At 41.4% G+C, this 23,883-nt stretch overlaps 1 long non-coding RNA gene across 1 annotated transcript; it reads left to right on the top strand.

The window, feature by feature from the left end:
- Positions 1-5,517: 5,517 nt before the first annotated feature.
- On the top strand, positions 5,518-23,673 carry LOC121479739. Its single transcript, XR_005984813.1, has 3 exons — positions 5,518-5,781; positions 19,056-19,111; positions 22,700-23,673. It is a non-coding gene; the product is annotated as an uncharacterized LOC121479739 (long non-coding RNA).
- Positions 23,674-23,883: the final 210 nt, after the last annotated feature.

Genomic DNA, 23,883 nt, shown 5'->3' with positions numbered 1-23,883 from the left:
AGCCTTGCCCTGAGCCTCTGGCCCAGACCCAGGCTGGAAGGACTCTCTTCTATAGCCCAGGGCAAAGCCCCAGGGCAATGAGGCAGTTGCTGGGTCACTGCTGTGCCCTCACTCCTGTTCTAAAAATACAAAGAGCCCGGCCTTTCAAGGCTACCAAACAGATATCCAGTTGCTCTCTGGGGTCAGGCTCAATCCTGCCACCTGGCACCTGCTCCCTCTGGGCCCCCTGCCCGAGAGCCGACCCCTGTCATCCCTGTGACTGTTTACTGCAAGACAAAGTCCAGCTTTGCGAGGTAGGAGTTCCAGGGCAGCCAGGCCCAGCCCAGCACAGCCTCACGCATGCTAAACTGTGGGGCACCAGGACAGTTTGGGTGGCTTTTCCCCTAAGCCCAGTATTGCAAATACTTTTTTTGCTGGGGTTCCATTCCTACAGCCATCGAGTAGGGACAGTCAGTCTCTCTGGCTCCTCTGGAGTTTGAGCAGCAGCTCAGTTCCAGGATTTGGATACTGGCCTCGGAGGACACCAGGAATCAGGCTTCAGCACTGCCTCTCCATAGCTATGTGACCTGGGACCCGTTAGGCACCTACGAAAAATGGGAATCATGTGATTACAAAACAGTGCTAGTATTATCCCATTTTTAAAGAAATACATTTATATGCATAGGTAAATCTGAGAGGCTATGGGTTAAAATATTAACAGTGTCATCTCTAGACACTAGGATCTAAGGTATTCTTTTCCTTTTTTGCTTTCTCTGTATTTTATTTTTCCTCAATGAACATAAATGTACAGTAAAAAAAAAGGCCAATGAACAGTAAAAGAAAACATGTTAAAACAACCACCACATAATTGGTATTTAAGTGTTTGTCTGGACTTACTGGGCAGTTTGAGAATAATGTTTATGAAAGTGGCTTGTAAACTTTGAAGTGCTTTGCAAGTGCAAAGAACCTGGGGTTCTCTTTCTTTCTTTTTTTTTTTTTTTAAAGATTGATTGATTGATTAATTGATTTATTCATGAGAGACAGAGAGAGGGAGAGACAGAGGCAGAGGGAGAAGCAAGCTCCTTGCAAGGAGCCCACTGTGGGAATCAATCCTGGAATTCAAGGATTACGCCCTGAGCTAAAGGCAGATGCTCAACCACTGAGCCAGCCAGGTGTCCTCCTGGGGTTTTGAATATAATCCCACCTGAGGGCACTTTCAGGCTGCAGGGATGGGGGGTTGGCGATAACTTCCTTCTACCTTCATGCTGGCAAACCCTATAACTGAGCAGTCCCGCTCTGGACCTAGTGGGTTCTGTCCTCATTTGTGGGAAGGGGAGACCACGATTGTGCATTCGATTCTTTGCCTGGGGCTTGGGCATGGCCCATGGGGTAACTACTGGCCTGCTCTGTGGATGAGTCAGCAGTATTGATTGAGCACCCACTGTGTGCAGTGCCCTGTACTCTGTACTAAGAAGATAGCTCTGTTTGTTCTCCAGTCAGCAAACACTTATTGAGCATCTATCTATTTGAGTCAGGTTAAAACACAGAGGGCATAGTGTGGAGATGACTCATTCAGATGGGGGAGTTTGTAATAAATTATAGAAAGGGTTGGGAGCCATGTGAAATACAGACAAAGTGGGAAAGTAGGAGAACATCCATTGGGGAGGTCAGAGTAGTTTCTCATGGGCTTCAGCACTACTCAGCCATGAGTAGTTTCTCATGGGCATCTCAGCTGGACCTTGAAGAATAAGTATCCTTCAGAATGTTCTTCCTCTGGTTCACAGAATCTGTCTTAAGAACCAGCACCCTAATGGGAGAGACTGGTAGATACATGCTAACTGGTTTCTGAATGGGTGTAATATAACCCACAGTAATTTGCAGGGCCCAGTACAGAATGGACATGTGGGATCCGAGTTCAAAATTATTGAGAATTTCAGATGGTGACAGCAGAACACTAAGCCAAGTGGGCATGGTCTGTAGTGCTGGGTTCTTCTGAGCAGGCACTGTGAAGCAAGGCCAGCCTCCAAGTAAGTGTGGGAGAAGAGGATGAAAGGTTTCTTGTTGCCGTGAGGACCACAAGCCTTGGGAAACCAAGTGACCACTTTACTGTTTTCATTTTGTTTCAAGGTTGACCTCCAGAAGATGAGGTAACCCAGCCTGATATAATTCTGTATTCACCTTTTCCCTTTGGTGGCCAGTGCAGTATCCTGCCTCTTAAATAACGGTGCCAGAAAGGCTAGGGGCTGTTGGCTCCTTTCCCAAGGGCCAGGATTGGGAAGCAGCAAAAAACACAAATTCAGATGCCTCCAGTGGTAAAAGTGGTGGGACACGCTTCTCACTGGGAAGTGCCAGCCCCACCTAAAGGCATTCAACTTCAAACCACACACACAGCTGTCTGCCAACAGGACATCAGTTTCAGCCCTATGACTAACCCTCTCTTTTTCAAATGGGGAAACTGAGGACCAGAGCAGGCAAGGGACTTGTCCAAGGTCCCACAACTAGACAGTGCTGAAAACAGAACACAGGTTTCCCTAACTCCCATCAAGTGCCCTTTCCCTAACGCCCGGGTGCCTTTAGGTGCCCTCCGCATAGGACTAATACCACAATGGAGTGGAGTGGTCTCCAGACCTCTAGGACCCTGCCCTCTTGAGAGAACTGCTATCACCCACTGGAGGATGCAGTTCACTGGGCTCTAGCAGTGTGGAGAGGAGTCAAGATCTGGCTAAAAGATGCTCACCTGCCCTACTTCTATGCCTTTAGCTCCTATCATGGGCAGTTGGTAGAATTGCCGAGGATGGAGAGGTGCCTATACCAATGTCTGGAAAAAACAAAGCCAAAGGGACACAGTAGGTACCTGGGGGAACAAATTTTAATCCTGCTATGAACCACCTGTCCAGGAAAGAGGCTCAGACCTTCCTGTGGAATAAAGGGTTAAATAAAGGGTTAAAGGGTTTTGGAGTCCTGACCTGTGTGGACAAAAAGACTAGGAGAAGCAGGAGTCAAGACTCGGGAAACCAGGGTGGGCTGTGAACAAGGAGGCTGGGATCCAGCTGGAAGCTGTCCCTTCTACAGGAAGCAGGTGCAGGAGCGCCAGGGAATGCAGACAGGTTGAGCCCACCACAGCTAAGCCCCTAGGTAGGAACAAATCCAGTTATTAATTAGCAGCACAAAGTGCCCTGAGGATGTCAAATATTTACATTGTGCAGGACAGAATATTGACACATGTGTAACCTTATGGGATTTCCATAGCTGCCTGAGGACATAGGCTGAGGCCACACATTAAGGATGAGCAAAGTGAGCCCCAGAGGAGTGAAGCCACTTTCTGAAGGCTACTGGACTAGTCAAGTTCTAGAACTGGGACAGGAAGTCTTAGTCCACAGCTCTGTGATCTGGCTTCTGGCTATTCTCCATCCACCACCTCTTTCCGGTGCTCTGGGTTGTCTTCCCTGTCTCTGTGCCCTTGTAGTGGTAGCAAGAGAGTCTGGTACCCTGGAGGCAGGTACATATTTGTAGAGTAGTGACTGAATATCCTATCCCCACTGTTTGGACTGTTCTTTCTTCCCCTCTTTGCTAGCCTCCCAATAAGCTCTTCTGTCCCTCAAGGATGTTATTTCTAAGGCCTTTGATGGCACCTTCCATCTGATGACCGTTCTGTTCTCTCATTGGACTGTGAACTCTTCTGGGTGGGGATCTTGGCATAGAGCTGGCACTTATGACAAGTAGAAGTTGTTTAGTTTATGAAACGGCGGGGGTATGACCTGCCTGGCCCAGTCTTTATTTTTATTTATTTATTTTTTAAAAGATTTTTATTTATTTATTCATGAGAGACAGAGAGAGACAGAGAGAGAGAGAGAGGCAGAGACACAGGCAGAGGGAGAAGCAGGCTCCATGCAGGGAGCCTGACATGGGACTCGATCCCGGGACTCCAGGTTCACACCCTGGGCTGAAGGCAGACGTTAAACCGCTGAGCCACACAGGGATCCCCCAGGCCCAGTCTTTAGACACAAAACTGCAAGCTCACACATCCTGTTCCCCAAACCAAGACACCATAAAGACAACCTGACTGGGTCATTGCATACACTCCAAATGCAGTAGCTCTCCCCTTTATAAAACTCCTGAGAAGTGATGTCACCAAGATGGCAATAGAGATTTTTCCTGATTTCACTCCCCCTCACAAGAACAGCTAACAACTATTCAAGAACAAGACACCACTGAGAAGGTTCTAGAACATGGGGTAAGGCTGAAGCACCCCCCAACCCCCGCACCACAGACACTCAGACAGACTCTGTTGGAAGGATGGATGTTAGGTGAACCAATTGTGGTGATCATCTCCAAATAGATGAAAATGAAACCATAGTACCGTATGCCTTAAACTTTCACAGTGATGTATGTCAAGTATTTCTCAATAAAACTGGGTGAGGGAGAAGAAAAAACAGGACTTAGACATGAAGAGGGAAGACAGCCACGCAAAGACAGAGGCAGAGATTGGATTTATGCCACCACAAACCAGGAATGCCAAGGAATGCTACCATCCACTGGCTCAAGAATTAAGGATGGTTTCTTCCCTAGAGCCTTTGGGTGGGAGAAAGCTCTACTGAGACCTTGATTTTGGACTTTTAGCCTCTAGAACTGTAAGAGAATACATTTTTCTTATTTTAGGCAAAATTAAATTACCTACTGAAAAAAAATCCTGGTATGCGAACAGCCAAATTAATTTATAAGACAGCAACATGGGGGAGGAGGAGGAGGGAGAGGGATTCAAACTGTAAATGGATTCCTGCAGACTTCTTTCAATAGCATCCTTGGTGAATATTTTTCTTTCTTTATTTTTAAAACGATTTTAAATTTATTTATTTATTTATTTATTTATTTATTTATTTATTTACTTACTTATTTTAGAGAGAGAGTGTGTGGGAAGAGGGGCATAGGGAGAGGGGGAGGGACAAGCAGACTCCCCACTGAGCATGAGCCCTAAGTGGGGCTCTATCTACCAACCCTGAGATCAGGACCTGAGCTGAAATCGAGTCCACTGCTTAACCCCCTGAACCACCCAGGTGTCCTGAATATTTTTCTAATCTTATTTTTTTTAATGATTTTATTTATTTATTTGACAGAAAACACAGGCAGAGGGAGCTACAAGCAGAGAGAGGGAGAAATAGGCTCCTCGCTGAGCAAGGAGCTGATGTAGGGCTCCATCCCAGGACCACAGGATCACCACCCAGCAGAAGGCAGAGGTTTAATGGCCTGAGCCACTCAGGCACCCCTATTTTTCTAATCTTAGACTGAGAAAAGCTTTCATAAGTGTAACAGGAAATCGAGAAACTATTAAAGATCAATAAATTTGACTCCATAAAATTAAAACTATGCAAATGCATAATAATAATAGTAATAGCACATACCCCTAAAGTACTTATTTCATGCAAGCACTACACCAAGCACTTTATATGCCTGCACCCATTTCATTCTTACAGCAATCTCATGAGGGAAGTGCTGCTCCGATTCCTCTGATTATAGATGGGAGGGCCACAGGTTGATTAACGAAACTGCGGTCATCTGGCTAGTTTGTTAGAGAGCAATCAAAGCCCGAGTTGGTCTTCAGACCCTGTGCGCTAGCCACTCCCTGCACTGCCACCATAAATGTCAGAAGACAAAGACAAATTAGAAAAAAGATTGCAACACCTGGGACAAAGGACTGATTTCTCGGATATACACAGAGGTCTTTAAAGTGAACTCAACAGAAAAATAGAGAATGCCAACCAGCAGACCACTGAAGAAGCAAATGGCTGAAGTGTGTGCCCACACGTAAGTGCATGCGTGTCCTCTACTATACTGGTGACCAAGATTTAACTGATTGATAGTATTCAACTTTGGAGATAATGTGGATAAACAAGCATTTTCATAAACTTGGTGGGAATGTAAATGTAATTTACTACCAAATGTACCCAAATCACTGCAATCTTTTCTGAAGGATAATTTGGCAATTATCTATTAAAATTTAAAATATTCTCATCCATTTACCTACTAGGTGCACTTTCTAGGAGTTTCTCTCACAGAAAATGTTCCCCAGAGTGCATTTCATCCATACGATGAAATACTATGTATGTCTTTAAAAAGAATGAATTAGATCCTTATACATAAATATGGCAAGATATAGAAAATGTATTTAGTGGAGGAAAAAGGCATTTTGAATATGATTATGACCCTATATTGATACAAATTAAACAAAAAAATTCAGAGTATCTGTTTTAGATTAATACATATTTGCATTAGCACAGGAAAAATATGGAAGGAATTTGTATCACGATAAGGACTTTACATTTCTGAGTTATATATTTTTCCAATTTGATTTTTTTAAGTAATCTCTGGGGCACCTGGGTGGCTCAGTGGTTGAGTGTCTGCCTTTCGCTCCCGGTCATGATCCCAGGGTTCTGGGATCAAGTCTAACATCAAGCTCCCTGCTCAACGGCGAGCCTGCTTCTCCCTCTGCCTGTGTCTCTGCCTCTCTCTGTGTGTCTCTCATGAATAAATAAATAAAATCTTTAATAAATAAATAAATAAAGTGATCTCTACACCCAGGGTGGAGCTCGAACTCACAGCCCCGAGATCAAGAGTTGGATGTTCTACCAGCTGAGCCAGCCAGGTGCCCCTCAATTTGAATTTTTGACAACCAAAAAAGGTCATTCTTTCATAATCAGGAAAGACATAATGAAAGATAAAATTAAATGTAGATAAAGTATTTAGAGATATAAAGATAACATTAATTAAAGGGTGACATGCATGTTTCTGGTAGGGTAGCAACCCCTGCGCATTCAGTTTGGAATCTTGCCCCAGTAGGATTCACTATGAGGACAGCTTTCCAGGAATCTGGCTCCTGTGTAAGTGAGAGCACCACTGGAAACCTCCTGCACGGGTCTATTTGCCTAGTGCCCATTACAACAGCCCCCCCACCCCCCCAACCACCCCCCACCCCCACAGCAGGGTGTTTGGATGCCTGTCAGGGGCAAGAGTCCTCCCTGTTTGATGCTCACCACTGAGCATAACCCTGGACAATACCTGTTCTGACAGGTGGTGACTAATACCTTATGATCAAGATCACAACAAAGGGGTAAGAAAAAATGGTGATCATGAGTGATGCCTCTTTTCAAAATGATGTGATGGCCTCCAGGGGCAGTCTTGAGCACCCCTCACCTTCCCAAGGTTTTTGCGAACCAACAGTGAAGGCGGTGTTCGGTGCTGCAGGCCTCGTCTGCTCTGCTCATTGTGCTCTCTGTTCCTTAAACCTAAAAGCCAGGCTGTAGCCACACACATATCCAGTTTGCATTCTTGATGAACTTTCCATTGATCTATTTGGATACAGATGTGGACTTTGCAGTCAGGATGGGGTCAGATCTCGCTTTCTTACATGAGAGCCAGGTGACCTCGGACAAGCTAAGTTCTCTGAGCTTTGGCTTCCTCAAGCACAAAATGGGAACAAATGACAGTCCCTAACCTCACCATGTCCCTGGGAAGATGAAAAAATATAATACATGTGAAATAGCACAGTGCCTGTGAATAATACAAGGGGATACTTTCACTCCTAGAGGTATTTAGAGCTGAGTTTTTAGTGCTTCTGCCTCACCCATTTCCAGAAACCCTATTTTGTGATTTTGTTAGTTTTTCTAATTTGATTGTTCCTTCTTCAGTCTTTCAATCTTTTACTTTATCTCTTTAAGCTTATTAATAATTCTAAGTCTTCAGAATTCAGTGTATATTTTACTTAAAACACATCTCGATTCATGTAATAAATTTTTATTTATTTTTTATTTTTTTTAAAGACCTTATTCATCAGAGAGAAAGAGAGAGACAGAGACACAGGCAGAGGGAGAAGCAGGCCCCATGCAGGGACCCCGACGTGGGACTCGATTCCGGGTCTCCAGGATCACACCCTGGGCTGAAGGCGTGCTAAACCGCTGAGCGACCTGGGCTGCCCTGTAATAAGTTTTTAAAGGTTGAAGAGAAATGCAGTCTTCCCAATGCAATAAAGTTGTGCTTGAAGGAGAGCTATTTTACCTGCTTCAGTATTTAAAAATTATTTTTTAAGATTTTAGTATCTATTTGATAGAGCACAAGCAAGATGCGCTGCCAGCAGAAGGAAAGGGAGAAGCAGGCTCCTTGCTTGGGAGGGAGCCTAATGTGGGGCTTGATCCTAGGACCCCGGGATCATGACCCATCATGACCTGAGCCAAAGGGAGCCACTTGAGCGACTGAGCTACCCAGGTGCCCCAATATTTAAATTTTAAATTAATTAAAATTACATAAAATTGAAATAATCCAAATGTCCATCAACTGGTAAATGGAGAAATACAATGTGATATATTCATAGAATGGAACATTATTCAGCAATAAAAAGAAATAAAGTATGGATACATATTATAGCATGAAGGAACCTCAAAAACACTAAGTGAAAGAAACCAGATACAAAAGACTGTAAATTTTAAGACTCTATATGAAATGTTCGGAATAAAGCAGATTGCCTGACACAGGGCACAAATGGAAATTGATCGCAACTGGGCATGAGGAAATTTTTGAGGGTGATGAAAATGTCAGATAAAATTTTTAAATTCAGTTCCTCAGTTACATTAGCCACATTTTGAGTTGCTCAATAGTCAAGTGTGGCTAGTGGTTACTCTATTGGACAGGGGAGTTCTAAATTTTATAATTCACAAGCCTAATGATTACATATTGGGCTGTGTACCTTAAGAAATTCTTACCTTTATTTTTTTTCAACCAAGTCGCAATAAAACTCAAATTAAAGCTTAAATGACCACATAAAATAAAACTGATTATTAAAGCATAAGTGTCTAAAAACTTGAAAGTTTAGGGGTGCCTGGGTAGCTCAGATGGCTAAGCACCTAACTCTTCACTTCTGCTCAGGTCATGATCCCAGGGTGGTTCTCACAACAGAGTCTGCTTATCCCTCTGGCTTGGCTCCTCCCCTTGTTCTTGCTTGTTCTCTCTCCCTCTAAAAGAAATGAATAAGTAAAATCTAAAATATAAAAACCCTGAAAGTTTAAAAATATGCTTTTGGTACACTTTCATATCCCAAAGAATAAACTAAAATTCTAGTATACAATAGTCAAGACTGAATAGTACTTGTGTAAGGGTAGACATACAGATCAATAAAAAAGAATTGAGAATTCAGAAATAAATGTTCATATTTATGATCAATTGATTTTTAATAAGGATGCCAAGACAATTCAATGGGAATAAATAATCTTTTTAACAAATGACACAAGGACAACTAGAAATTTATATGTAAAAGGATGAAGTTGAACCCTGATCTCACACCATATACAAAAATTAATTCAATATGGATCATAGAGGGGCACCTGGCTAACTCAGTTGGTATAACATGTGACTCTTGATCCTGGGGTCAAGAACTTGAGCCCCACATTGGGTGTAGAGATTAAAATACTCAAAATAAGTCATAGACCCATAAATTAACCTAAATTACTCAGAAGGAAGCATAGGAGTAAATCTTTTTTGTTTCTGTTTCTGTTTTTTTAAAGATTTTATTTATTTATTGAGACACACACAGAAAGGCAGAAACACAGGCAGAGGGAGAAGTGAGGATGCAGGACTTGATCCTCAGACCAGGATCATGCCCTGAGCCGAAGGCAGATGCTCAGCTGCTGAGCCACCCAGGAGTAAATCTTTGTGACCTTGGGTTAAGCAATTAATTTTTAGATATGACACCAAAAAAATAAGCAAAAAAATAATTGAACTTCATTGACACTAAAAACTGTTTCAAATAACACCATCAAGAAAGTGAAAAAAGAACTAACAGAATGGGAGAACATGATTTGCAAATCTCCTAGGGATTGGATATTTAGAACATATAAGGAACTCATACAATTCAATAATTAGGAAGACAAATAATCCAATTAAAGATGACCATTTTCAGGGATGCCTGGGTGGCTCAGCCATTGAGCTCAGCTGTTGAGTGTCTGCTTTCAGCTCAAGTTGTGATCCCCAGGTCCTGAGATCAAGTACTGCATTGGGCTCCTTGCATGGAGCCTGCCTATATCTCTGCCTCTCTCTGTGTGTCTCTCATGAATAAATAAATAAAATATTTTTTAAATGACCATTTTCTGAAAGAGCTATCTGAAAAGAGCCAAAGTGCACATAAGAAGATGCTTAGCATAATCATAATCATTAGTTATCATTGCAAATAAATGAGATACCATTTCACACCCACTAGAATTGCTACAATAGAAACCATTGAAATACCAATTGTTGATGAGGATGTAAACTAACTGGAACTCTCATTGCTGGTGGGAATGTAAAATGGTGCAGCCACTTTAGAAAACAGTTTGACAGTCCTTCAAAAGTTTAGACATAGAGTTACTGTATGATCTAGTAATTGCACTCTCAGGTACTACCCAAGAGAAAGGAAAACAGATTTCCATACAAAAACTTGTAAATGGAATGTTCATAGCAGCATTGTATTCATAATAGCCATAGCAGAAATAACTCAAATGTCCGTCAGTCCATTTGGTCTAAAAGCCAAATCAGATGTAGTACATCCATACAGTGGAATGTTACTCAGTCATTAAAAGGAATGGAGTACAAATACATGGGGTAACATGGATGAACCTTGAAAAGATGCTAAGTGCAAGAAGCCAGACACAAAAGGCCACATATTATAGAATTCCATTTATATGAAATGTCTAGAATAGGTAAATCTATAGTGGTAGAAAGGTGAGTAGTGGTTGCCAGGGACTGGGAGAAGGGAGGAATGAGAAGTAATGCTGATAAATACAGGGTTTCTTTTTCATTCTTTTTTTTTTTTTTTTTTTTAGAGGGAAGTAGGAGCAGAGGAGGAGAGAGAACCTTAAGCAGGCTCCATGCCCAGTGCAGAGCCCAATACAGAATTCAATCTCACAACCTTGAGATCACAACTTGAACTGAAATCAAGAGTCAGATGCTTAACTAACTGAGCCACCCAGGAGCACTTCTTTCTCTTTTCTTTCTTTCTTTCTTTCTTTCTTTCTTTCTTTCTTTCTTTCTTTCTTCTTTCTTTTCTTTCTTTCTTTCGTTTGTTCTTTCTTTCTTTCTTTCTTTTTCCTTTTCTTTCTTTCTTTCATTTTTCTTTCTTTCTTTCTTTCTTTCTTTCTTTCTTTCTTTCTTTCTTTCTTCTCCTTTTAATTTATGTATTTATTTAAGTAATCTCTACACACAACGTGGGGCTTTAATTCATGACCTCTAGATCAAGGATCACATGATCTTCTGATTGAGCTAACCAGGTATCCCCAGGGTTTCTTTTAAAAGTGATGAAAATGTTCTGGAGACATATGATGGTGATAGTTGCACAATTCTCTAAATATATTAAAACCCATTGAACTGTATACTTCAAACAGGTGAATTTGATGGTATGCATATATTCCAAAAAAGCTATTAAAATTATTACATATTTCATATTTAATTATGGGAATCAAAACATATTATGGAATGTAGTCAAAGCTGCATTAAAGGTAAATGCTGTCATTATAAAAAAATGATGAAAATAAACAAGCTCGAATTTATCTCAGAAAAGTTATAAGAAGAACAATGAAACACTTCTAAGGAAAATAGAAAGAACAAAATTAAGATGATTCCGGAAATTTGTGAGTTACAAAGCAGAATAGCAGTAGATTTAGTAAATAGATCTCTGGGATTTATTTTTTTATAAGAAAAATACAATAAACTATTCTCTGTAAATGCAACCAAGAAAAAAGAAAAAATATGAATAAACAAAAGTAGAATTGATAAAAATGTTACAAATATAGCAAGAGAGGAGACTTTTAAAATGGGAAAAGGGGTACCTGGGTGGCTCACTTGGTTAACCATCTGCCTTCAGCTCAGGTCATGATTCCAGGGTCCTGGGATTCAGCCCCATATCAGGCTCCCTGCTCAGTGGGGAGTCTGCTTCTCCCTTTCCTTCTGCTGCTCCCCCTGCTTGTGCTCTCCCTTTCTCTTTCTCAAATAAATTTTAAAAATTGTAAAAAATAAAATAAAATGGAAAAAATTAGAAATCTGAATATCCTATTTCAACTTCTCAAATTAAGTTGTAAGGTTAACTAACAATAATATTGCTTAATGCAATAATTCTGTTGTTTATTTGGCAAAATATTAAGACATGACTGCTGACAAAAAAAGAATAAGGGTCATGAGATCCAGCCTGAGTCAGGCTCCCAGCTTAGCACAGAGCCTAATTGAGATTCTCTCTCTCCATCTCCCTTTGTACCTCCTTCTGCTCAAGTTCTCTCTCTCTCTTAAAAATAAATAAATAAATAAATAAATAAATAAATAAATAAAATCTTTTAAAAAAATTAAAAGGAATGTCACAGATATTACAAATTTATATCCTTAACACACTTAATGAGTGTTAAGTATATTTATAACCTCAGTTTTCTAACATAAAGCAAAGTGACTGTATTTTTTTTTTTTTTTAGATTTTTATTTGTTTATTCATGAGGGACACACACACAGAGAGAGAAACATAGACAGAGGGAGAAGCAGGCTCCATGCAGGGAGCCTGATGTGGGACTTGATCCTGGGACTCCAGGATCATGCCCTGATCTGAAGGCAGACGTTCAACCACTGAGCCACTGAGCCACTCAGGTATCCCAGAGTGACTTTACATATACAAGGAAAAAAACAAAATGCTAAACACCAAAATGTTGGCAGTTACAGGCTGTGAACTTATGACTACTGGTCTGGTTCTACTACCTGTGTGACGTTGAGCAAGTCATTAACCTCTCTGTGCCTCAAATTCCTCACATGTAAAATGAAAATAACGATAATGTCTTCCTGACAGATTACTGTGAGGACTAAATGAATTGATGCATGCAAAGTGCTTACAACAGTGACTGGCACGTAGTCAGGACTTAATAAATCTCAGTATCGCTGTTATTATTAGATGTTTCCTTACAAGTGGGCTTTTGGAGCTTCCATTTTGTTGACCCAGGCTATTAAGGGTTAAGACAGACAATGAGAATATTTTCTGACACCAACGGACTTAAAGCTATAAGGAATGGACAAGTGAAAATAGGTCCCACAACTCAAAGAATAATAATAACACATATTATTCATATTACATAAAACTAAGGAGATATTATACATATGTGATAAATTGAAGAAGTCTCAAAAAAAATGTACCTTGAGATGAAACAGTGCCAAATTAAATTCCTACTTCTCTTGCCATTAGCCAAGATTTCACGGAGGAGACAGGATCTTAGCAGCCACCGAAGAGAATTTATTAGTGGGAATTACCATCAACAGCATTAAGAAGTGTCATAGGAGCCTGTATTTCTGAAAATAGAGCTAACCCTGAGTGGAAGGTGGGGCTGTATTGGAGTGGTCAGATTGGGAGGACTCCTGCACTGTCAAGGTCCAGAGGGCCCAAAGGCCTTTGCCTGGTTGTATCCCTCTGGTATACCATTAAACCCTTCCAATATAAGGAACCTTCTGTATCACCAGTAGGATTTTCTTTGTAACTCTGGGTTCTTGGGTAAGTAGGAGGTCCCTCCAGAGATAATTTTTTTTTTTAAGATTTTATTTATTTGTTCATGAGAGACACACACACACACAGAGAGGCAGAGACATAGGCAGAGGGAGAAGCAGACTCCCTGTAGGGAGCCCAATGTGGGACTCGATCCCAGGACCCTGGGATCACGACCTGAGCTGAAGGCAGATGCCCAACCGCTGAGCCACCCAGGGCGTCCCTCCAGAGAAAACTTAACCTTTCATAAGCATATGCAGATAAGCCTGTTCACAGATGCAGAGACAGCTGCTGGCATACAGAATTTAGGCACTGACATCGTGGGTGAGCCCATAGCCTTTCATTCCCTGTGTGTAGATATGTACAGATAGTACTCTGCCAATGACCTGTTTCTAGAATGCCCAGGATGATTCCAGACTTGGCTATGTCACAGATGCTTTCACTTACTTCCCCCTGGGCATCCAGAGGGTGAGTCCAGAACTTACATTTACTATTGCATTCTGGTTCCCCCTTCCCACTCTTCTCTCCAGGGAGAGGGGACTGGCAGTGGATTCCAAAGAGACTCTGAGGTAGCTGCCTGAGCTTGCCTGTGGTAACCAGACTGGACTGTGCTAAGGGTGTGAATGGTATAGACCCGGCCACAGGCCACCTTCAAAGAAGGAACTCACTCCTGATTCAGCCTGAGCTTCTAAGAAATAAAGACAAAGGGAAGGAGATATTTAAAACATGGTCATCAATTGAATTTAAGTATCTGATTGGAGTCATTCGAGGTACTCCTAATATACACCAAACTATTAATAGCAATGATCTCTGGATAGCAGAATTAAGAGAAATTTAAAATCTTTAAAAATATATAGTTCTACAATGTTTGAATTGTTTTTGACAAGAGTGTATTTGTTTTATAAACAGAAAAAAAAGAAATATTAAAATAAATAAATAAAACACAAATTTAAAAAGTCTGTTCTGTATAGTTAATTTGCCAGTGGGTCTCAAAAGCCTTAACAATGTACTTGCTGGGATGCCTGGGTGGCTCAGTGGTGGAGTGCCTGCCTTCAGCCTAGAGCATGATCCTGGAGTCCCAGGATTGAGTCTCACATCGGGGTCCCTGCATGGAGCCCGCTTCTCCCTCTGCCTGTGTCTCTGCCTCTCTCTCTGTGTCTCTCATGAATAAATAAAAAAAATATTTTTAAAAAATGTGCTTACTGTTTGAAGTAGTAGTTCCATTTTAGAAATCTATCTTAGGAAAATAATCAGTAATGTGTGAAAGATTTAGTTTTGAGAATATTCATGATGGTCCCATTCATAACAGTGAGAATGATACATAACTAATAATAGTTTGGTTGAAAATTATGGTATAATCATACTATGGGATATTAGTATTTTAAATGCTTATTACTTTAAATACTATTATGTAAGAATTATGATGAGATATTCTTAGAGTAGAGCACAAATCAGGAACTAAATGTGTGTACCTCATGGCACTATGTACATAAATCAAAAGACTGGGAGACTCTTAAGAGTCCAGATGCCCATTGACAGATGAATGGATAAAGAAGATATTGTATATATACACAATGGAATATTACTCAGCCATCAAAAAGAATGAAATCTTGCCATTTGCAACGACATGGATGGAACTAGAGGGAATTATGCTAAGCTAAATAAGTCAGTCAGAGAAAGACAAATACCATATGAGTCCACTCATATATGGAATTTAAGAAACAAAACAGATGAACATAGGATAAGGGAAGGAAAAATAAAATAAGATGAAAATTGAGGAGAGGCAAACCATAAGAGACTCTTAACTGTAGAAAAGAAACTGAGGGTCTCTGGAGGGATGGTGGGTGAGGAGATGGAGTAACTGGGTGATGAACATTAAGAGGGCATGTGATGTAAAGAGCACTGGGTATTATATGCAAATGATGAATCACTGAATTCTACCTCTGAAACTAAAAAAGTTTTTTAAAAAAGGTTCCAAATTCTGAATTTGCTTCATTTTAAGAATAAGAGATATTGTTGTATCTTCTAATGCTCTACTTTTTAAATTAAATTAAACTAAACTAAATTTATTTATTTGAGAGAGAAAGCATGCAAGCAAGAGAATACCAGAGTAAGGGGGGCAGAGGGAGATTGAGAAGTAGACTCCCCGCTGAGCAGGGAGTCCAACGTGTGGCTCCATCCCTGGACCCTGAGACCATGACCTGAGCTGGAGGCAGACACTGAACCAACAGAGCCACTCAGGTGCCCTTATTGCTGTACCCTTGTAATGAAGTAATTATTTACTAACTTGGAACTACTCTTAAAATGATAAACTATTAAAAAAAAAAGACTGGGAGACTCTACATGAAAATGTTAACTGTGGTTATTTCTGAGGGGATTATGGGCTTGTTTTGATTTTCTGTCGTCTTTCGGAAATTTGCCAAGATTCTATAATATACATGTAGTACATTGTAGTCATATTGTACAATGAGTCTTTTAAGATTTATTTTTTTAAAGATTTTATTTATTTATTCATGAGAGACACATACGGGGAGGGAGAGAGAGAGGGAGAGAGAGAGAGAGAGAGAGAGGCAGAGACACAGGCAGAGGGAGAAGCAGGCTCCATGCAGGGAGCCCAATGTGGGGCTCCATCCCAGGTCCCCAAGATCGGGCCCTGGGCTGAAGACGGCGCTAAACCGCGGAGCCACCGGGCTGCCTGAGTCTTTTAAGATTAAAAAAAAAAATTCTATTCACTGAGAGACGAGAATAACAATACTGAATCCTAGAAATTTAGGGGCGCTTGTAGCCTGCAAGAACAGGTAGGTGTTCCAGACACAATGGCGAGCCATGTGCTGAGAAGCTGGGGGTGTGCTGGGCTCCTCGCCATCTCTAACCCTCACAAAGTGCTGCAAGGATTATTATCCCCATTTACGGATGAGTAAATGGGCTCGGAGAGGTGAAGAGACACATCAAGATCTCCCAGCATGTTCTCGGCTTTACTGGCATTTGGACCCAACTCTCCACAGCCAGGTTGGCCCCTAGCAAGCCCCCAACACCCCCAGAGAGGCGCTCATGACCCTGCTCCTGGGCTGGCCTGCTGCCTCTCCTCAGTGAGGTCAGCGAGGTCACACTTGCACTCCTACATGCCTGAGTAGGGACTCATGTTCCTCAAGATGTCCCCCACTAACTTGCTGGTGACCCTCTTCACAGTCTCTGAACACAGGACACCTCCGATGCCATGCCGAGGTTGACACACTTCAAGCAGTGGGCACCCCCTCCTTAGGCCAGACTAGCAGAGCCCTGATGTTCAGCAGGCCTCCCCTGTCTGGCTTCTGAGTCTTGAGGAATGTGCCCAGGAGTAGATTTACATCTACTCCTTTACTCCCCAATCTCTGGAGCAAGGGGTCGGGGATGGTTCTTGGCCGCCACCAAGCTTCAACACCTCAGGTCTGAATTTCTCAATTTCTTGGGATGTCCCTTGAACTGGAGCCTCTGAAAGACATGGACAAAGCTAGGGAGAGACGGTGCTAGAATCTTCCAAACTGGGTAGAGCCGGAAAACGGGTTGAAATGAGATTGATGAGAGAGGAGGTAGAGGCAGAACTGTTGTTAAACTTTTCTTTTGTTCCCCATTTCTGTTAGCACTGTTCTAATGTTTATGTAATTTTAAAAACTCCACCCTGAGTTCCCAAAGAGAAAAAAAAAAAGATACGTAGACACTTTCTCAAACCCCTCAATAGTTAACCACCACCACTTCCTCTGTGCTTTGAGATTCAGGACAGATTGGTTTAGGTCCACACTGACGGAGCCTTATTTATTCAGCTCTCTCCTCTCTGTCACTTGTTGGCAATTCATTGCATTTGCAGAACCTGGCAGGGCAGCCAGTGCATACTGAACACTCTATAAATATTTGTTGAGCAAATGAACTAACTGGTTTGCATCCTCATTCAGAACACAATCTGAGGTTTGCAAGTAGGGAGGGGCTTTTTGTATTATTTGCTATTAATAAAAGGAGAGATCTTTTTAAAAATCAAAGAAACTATTTTCTATGGAATAAGAGTGTCAGGTTAGGCACAGTTTATTAATTTGTCTGACTCAAGAAGCACCATTTTTAGGTACATCCCCTAATGAAGCCAATAGCCATCCTTTAAAATCACCATCAGATTGAGAGAATTGTGTTACCTCGGGTTTGATCTAATGTGTTGACAAATTGAAGAGCACTGTGCATAAGATAAGCTGGAGACTTCCACATTCAAGAGTGATGACACTAGAGACTTGCTGGATTGACTCTGGAAATTCCATCACAAAAGCTTTATTGAGATACATACCATACAATTCACCTCTCCAACGTGCACAATTCAGTGGCTTTTTGTATATTAGCAGAGTTGTGCGACCATCACCACAATCAATTTCAGAACTTTTTTTATCATCCTGAAAAAAACCATACCCATTCCCTCCCCATCCCCTGGACTCCATCCTAGGCAATCACTGATCTATTTTCTCTGTATGTAGAGTCCCCTATTCTGGATATTTTATGTAAATGGAAGCATTTGTGACCTTGTGACTTTCACTAAGCAAAATGCTTTTTTTTTTTTTTTTTTTTTAGATTTTATTTATTCATGAGAGACACAGAGAGAGAGAGAGAGAGAGAGACACAGGCAGAGGGAGAAGGAGGCTCCAAGCAGGGAGCCCGATGTAAGACTCCATCCCGGAACCCCAGGATCATGCCCTGAGCCAAAGGCAGATACTCAACCCAGGCATCCCATAAGCACAATGTTTTTAAAATTCATTCATGCTGTAGCATGTATCAGTACTTTGTTTCTTTTTATCATTAAATAAAATTCCATTGTATGGATATACCACATTTTATTTATCCATCTTCAGCTATTCACTATTTGAGTTGTTTCCACTTTTTGACTATCATGAATAATGTTGCTTTGAATGTTCATTCATTGTGTGAATATATACATCTAGGAATGGAATTGCTGGGTCATTGGTCTATGTTTATCTTTTTGAGGAACTGCAAGACCATTTTCCAAATGGTTGTGCCTTTTTACATTCCCATGAGTACAGTGTGAGGTTCCAATTTTTCCACATCCTTTTTTTTTTTTTTTAAGATTTTGTTTATTTATTCATGAGAGACACAGAGAGGCAAAGACACAGGCAGAGGGAGAAGCAGGTTCCCTGCAGGGAGCCCGATGTGGGACCCTATCCCAGAACTCCAGGATCACGCCCAGAGCTGGAGGCAGACACTCAATTGCTGAGCCACCCAGACATCCCCAATTTCTCCACATCCTTAAGAACATTTGTTATCTGTCTTTGTGATAATAGCCTCCTAGTGAGTATCAAGTGGTATTTCATCATACTTTGGAATTTGTCTTTCCCTGATGGCTAATGATTTTGAACATCTTTTCATGTGCTTATTGACCATTGGTATATCTTCTTTGGAAAAATGTTATTTAGATTTAAAAATTGGGTTAGTTGCATTTTTATTATAGGTCATAAAAGTTCTTTATATATTCTGGATACAAGTCCTTTATCAGATATATGATTTGAAAATATTTTCTCTTGTATAGGTTCTCTTCTCACTTTCTTGATGGCGTCATTTGGAACACCAAAGTTTTTCATTCTTGTGAGTCCAATTTATTTTTTCCTTTGTTACTTGTGCTTTTGGCATCACATCTAAGAAGGCTTCACCTCATGAAGATTTACTCTTCTATTTTCTTCTAGAGTTTTAAATTTTTAGCTCTTATATTTAGGTCTATGATCCATTTGGAGTTAATTGTTGTGTGCAGCTCTCCAGTTGTCTTGGCACCCCCTACTGAAATGACTATTTTTTCCCCTACTGATTTGTCTTGGCATTTTTTTTTTTTTTTTAATTTTTATTTATTTATGATAGTCACACAGAGAGAGAGAGAGAGAGGCAGAGACACAGGCAGAGGGAGAAGCAGGCTCCATGCACCGGGAGCCCGACGTGGGACTCGATCCTGGGTCTCCAGGACCACGCCCTGGGCCAAAGGCAGGCGCCAAACCGCTGCGCCACCCAGGGATCCCTGTCTTGGCATTCTTATTAAGGATCAATCGATCACAAATCTGAAGGTTTATTTATGGGCTCTAAACTCCCATAAATAGACCTATTTATGTAGGTCTATTCTTATGCCAGTAACACACTTGATTACTGTAGATTTGCAGTAAGCTTAAAAATTGGGATATGTTAAAAAAGGGGGGGGGGATATGTAAGTCCTCCAAACTTGTTCTTTTTCAACATTGTTTTGGATATTGTGGGTCCCTGGAAATTCCATTTTTTTAGGATCAACTCCATAAAGAAGTTGGTAGGATTTTTTTTAAAGTAGGCACCACAGGGCAGCCCCGGTGGTACAGTGGTTTAGTTCCGCCTGCAGTCTGGGGTGTGATCCTGGAGACCCCAGATCGAGTCCCACACCAGGCTCCCTGCATGGAGCCTGCTTCTCCCTCTGCCTGTGTCTCTGCCTCTGTCTCTCTCTCTCTCTCTCTCTGAATAAATAAATAAAAATCTTAAAAAAAAAAAAAAAAAAAGTAGGCGCCACACCCAACGTGGAGCCCATGGAGCCCAACTCACAACCCTGAGATCAAGACCTGAGCTGACAGCAAGAGTCTAATGTTTATCTGATTGAGCCACCCAAGTGCCCTGAGAAGTCATTCGGACTTTGAAAGGGATTTTTTAAAGTACAAACTGCAAGGACAAAGAGAATGGAAGAATGGGAGAAGAAAGTAGAGAAAGGAGGGGTAAATAACTTGGCCAAGAAATAGAAGCTGTGGCCTGATGCTTGCAGAAAGGAACCAATAATGGGACATAAGTTCAGGAAGAGACTGGATTTGGAGATACAGCATACCAAGGAATGCAGAGCTGAGATGGGGGATGAGCTGAAAGTCTATTTGCAGAGAAGTCCGACACGTCCGATTTCCCCCAAGATCCCCTCAAAGCCTGGTGACATCTCCTCCTCAAGGCAAGACATTAGAGATTTGTTCTTTTCTAGAGCAGTGCTCTTAAATCATGGTTCATGAACTGGTTTAAATGCACAAACTTTGTTCCTGGATCTAATAAGTACAGAAAATAAGAATAAATGTTTAGAATTTTTATAGAAATTTGAAATTGCTTCAACATTCAAGTGAGTGCTTTTGCTGAACAAGATGTAGACCAGTTTTGATGTGTGAACTCCTGTTAGGAGTCATGTGTGGTAGGAGATATGTACTAGCCATGTACATTTGAAACTGCAGGTGGGTCCCCAACAGATCGGAAATTTAAAAACTGGTCCTTCACCACAGACAGCTTGAGAAGTATGCTCTAGATGCTGACAGATTTGGTTGTATGTATAGTTAGGAGAGGGTTGAGGCTTCCTGGTTAAAGAGCTGCATTCTCAACAATGGAATATCGAGCCTTCCTCCCAAATTTATTCGAGAAAATTGGCAGCTGGGATTATACCCTCCCCCAACACTTATCCCCAGACAAGAGTCTAGAAGATTCTTATCAGAAAAGATTTAATGGCCCAGAGAGACCTTTAAACACTGTCATTTAGAAGTTCTCCCAGAGGGATCCCTGGGTGGCGCAGCGGTTTGGCGCCTGCCTTTGGCCCAGGGCGCGATCCTGGAGACCCGGGATCGAATCCCACATCAGGCTCCCGGCGCATGGAGCCTGCTTCTCCCTCCGCCTGTGTCTCTGCCTCTCTCTTTCTCTCTGTATGACTATCATAAATAAATAAAATTAAAAAAAAAAAAAAAAAAGAAGTTCTCCCAGATAAAAAGCTGCCTGACATCCCATCTCAAGATCTCCACAGTAAAGCTCTTCAGTGGACAAGCTATACCCGTGCACCTAAAGCTTAAAATAAACTTTAAAAAGGTTTGTTTTGTTTTTTGAATAGGCTTTATACTAACATGGCTCAGAATTCAAAATATTCAAAAGGGTGCAATGAAGAGGTCTTCATCAGTTACTTCTTTGTTCCCTTTCCAGTAAACTGTTTAGTGCCTCACTCTTTATTTTATTATTATTATTATTATTATTATTATTATTATTTTTAATGCCTCACTCTTTAATATAAATAGGAAGAATATGAAAGACAGACACCAAATGAAAGAAATAAGAAGTGCAGAGAAAAGAGAAAAGAATATAGAGAGAAGAAAAGTTCAAAACGAGGAAAAGAATAATGTCCCTAGAGACAGAAGAGAAAGTATTATACCCATGAAAGAATATTAGCCTATTAGAAAAAGGAACATTCGGAGAACATAAAAAGAGAACTCTGAGAAATTAAAAACATGGGGATCTCTGGGTAGCTCAGCAATTTAGTACCTGCCTTTGGCCCAGGGCATGATCCTGGAGTCCCCGGGATCCAGTCCCACGTTGGGCTTCCTGCATAGAGCCTGCTTCTCCCTCTGCACCACCCCCACACCCCATATCTCTCATGAATAAATGAATAAAATCTTTAAAAAGCCAAGAAATTGGGATCCCTGGGTGGCGCAGCGGTTTGGCGCCTGCCTTTGGCCCAGGGCGCGATCCTGGAGACCCAGGATCGAATCCCGCGTCGGGCTCCCGGTGCATGGAGCCTGCTTCTCCCTCTGCCTGTGTCTCTGCCTCTCTCTCTCTCTGTGTGACTATCATAAATAAATAAAAAATTAAAAAAAATAAAATAAAAAGCCAAGAAATTAAAAATATAAATATTTAAAATTCAACTAGAAAAGTTAGAAAAAATAGTTTATAAAATCTTCCAGAAAGTAAAACAGAGAGGTAAAGAGATGGAAAATTAGATATAGAAGCTAGGAAAATCAAAGGATCAGATCAGGAGATCCAAAAATAGAACAACAACAACAACAACAACAACAACAAAAAAAAACAAAAGAAGGGGGAAGAAATAATTAAAGAGATAATCAAAGGAAATTTTTTTCTACAGCAGAAGTTAATAAGTTTCCAGGTCAGAAAGACTGATCAAATGCACAGTATAATGAATGAGGAAAGAGTCATCCTGAGGCACAGCACTGTGAACTTCCAGAACACTGGAGATCAGAGAGAAGAATCTAAAAACTTTCAGATGTGAGACACAAAGGACAGAGGATTGAAGTGGTATTGGACATTACAGCAACCACTCTGGAAACTAGAATTCTATACTTGGGCAAAACTATCAATTGAGTGTAAAACCATTTTCAGTTATGTTAGTAGGTAACATTTTACTTCCTTTGCTCGCTTTCTTAGGAAGTTACTGGAAGATATGCACTGTCAAACCAAGGCAGTAAATTAAGGACGCAGAAGACACAGACTCCACAGGACTGTGGGTAGAGTTGCCTTGGCCCTAACCAGGATGGACAGGAAAGGAAGGAAAGAAGAGATGGAGGAAGAATGAAGCCATGAATTACATGCAAGAAAAAAGCAGAGGCAAGAGACCACGAGGGTCCCCTTTGGCTCCAATTCTTCCTGAGGCACATTTTTAATTCTGCACTTGGCTTTGTGAGACACTCCAATATCCTTGTAATAAGTTCCTCTTCTTTCTTAATCACTTCACCCTGGATTATAGTCCCTTGCAGCCAAAGGAGTCTTCCTCATATTTTTGCTACTCAAGGAGTTAGAACCAGCAGCATCATAGCATACGGGAGCTTCTTAGGAATGCAGAATCTCAGGGGTCTCTCAGACTTACTCAACAGAACTGCATTGTGACGAGATTCCCTCTGTACATTAAAGTCTGAGAAGCACTGTCCTATTATATCTACCTCACAAGGTTGAGTACAGGGCATACTAAAGGTAATATGTAGAATACGTGACCACACAGTAGGTACTCTGGAAGGCATTGATTATGAAGAAGAAGGAGGAGGTCTGGGCGGGGGTGGGAAGGAGAGGAAGAGGAAGGAATAGGAACACTTGGGAATGACAATTGCAGTTCTTGGGTCCTTGGAAAATGGTGGTTCTGAACCAAATTACAAAAACAGGCCCACAGCAGAAAAGGCAATCATGTTTATACCAGGAAACAGATTTCAGCTCTATTCCAGGAACTTGTTGGGTTAGTCCATCCAGGTGTCAACGACATGGAAAACCAGTAAGAAAAGCCACCTCTTGGGTGTGGCAATTGGCTGTGAGTGAGTGACAGACACTTAGCATCTGCATGACGTTTGGCAGGAGAAATGCTGAGCTAACGCTGCTTTTCTCAGCAGGGCAAGCATCCTGCCCCAATACTCAGGAAGTAGGTCAGGAGGAAATATCCTGAGTGAGCAGTACTGAATTGCTTTTTCAGGCAGAAATCTGTGGCCCATAGGACTGGGGGTGGATGGAGAATGGGAATGACAGGACGTTGGGGGGCCACTGCGGGGGTAGGGGTAGGAAATCGCACCCTGTTCTTGGCAGGAGGAAGGTTGCCTCTCACATAGTTTTCCTGGCTCCAGTCCTTT

Source organism: Vulpes lagopus, chromosome 21 (assembly GCF_018345385.1).
Source record: "Vulpes lagopus strain Blue_001 chromosome 21, ASM1834538v1, whole genome shotgun sequence".
NCBI classification, from domain to species: Eukaryota; Metazoa; Chordata; class Mammalia; order Carnivora; family Canidae; genus Vulpes; species Vulpes lagopus.
This window is presented reverse-complemented; position numbering and strand designations above follow the sequence as displayed.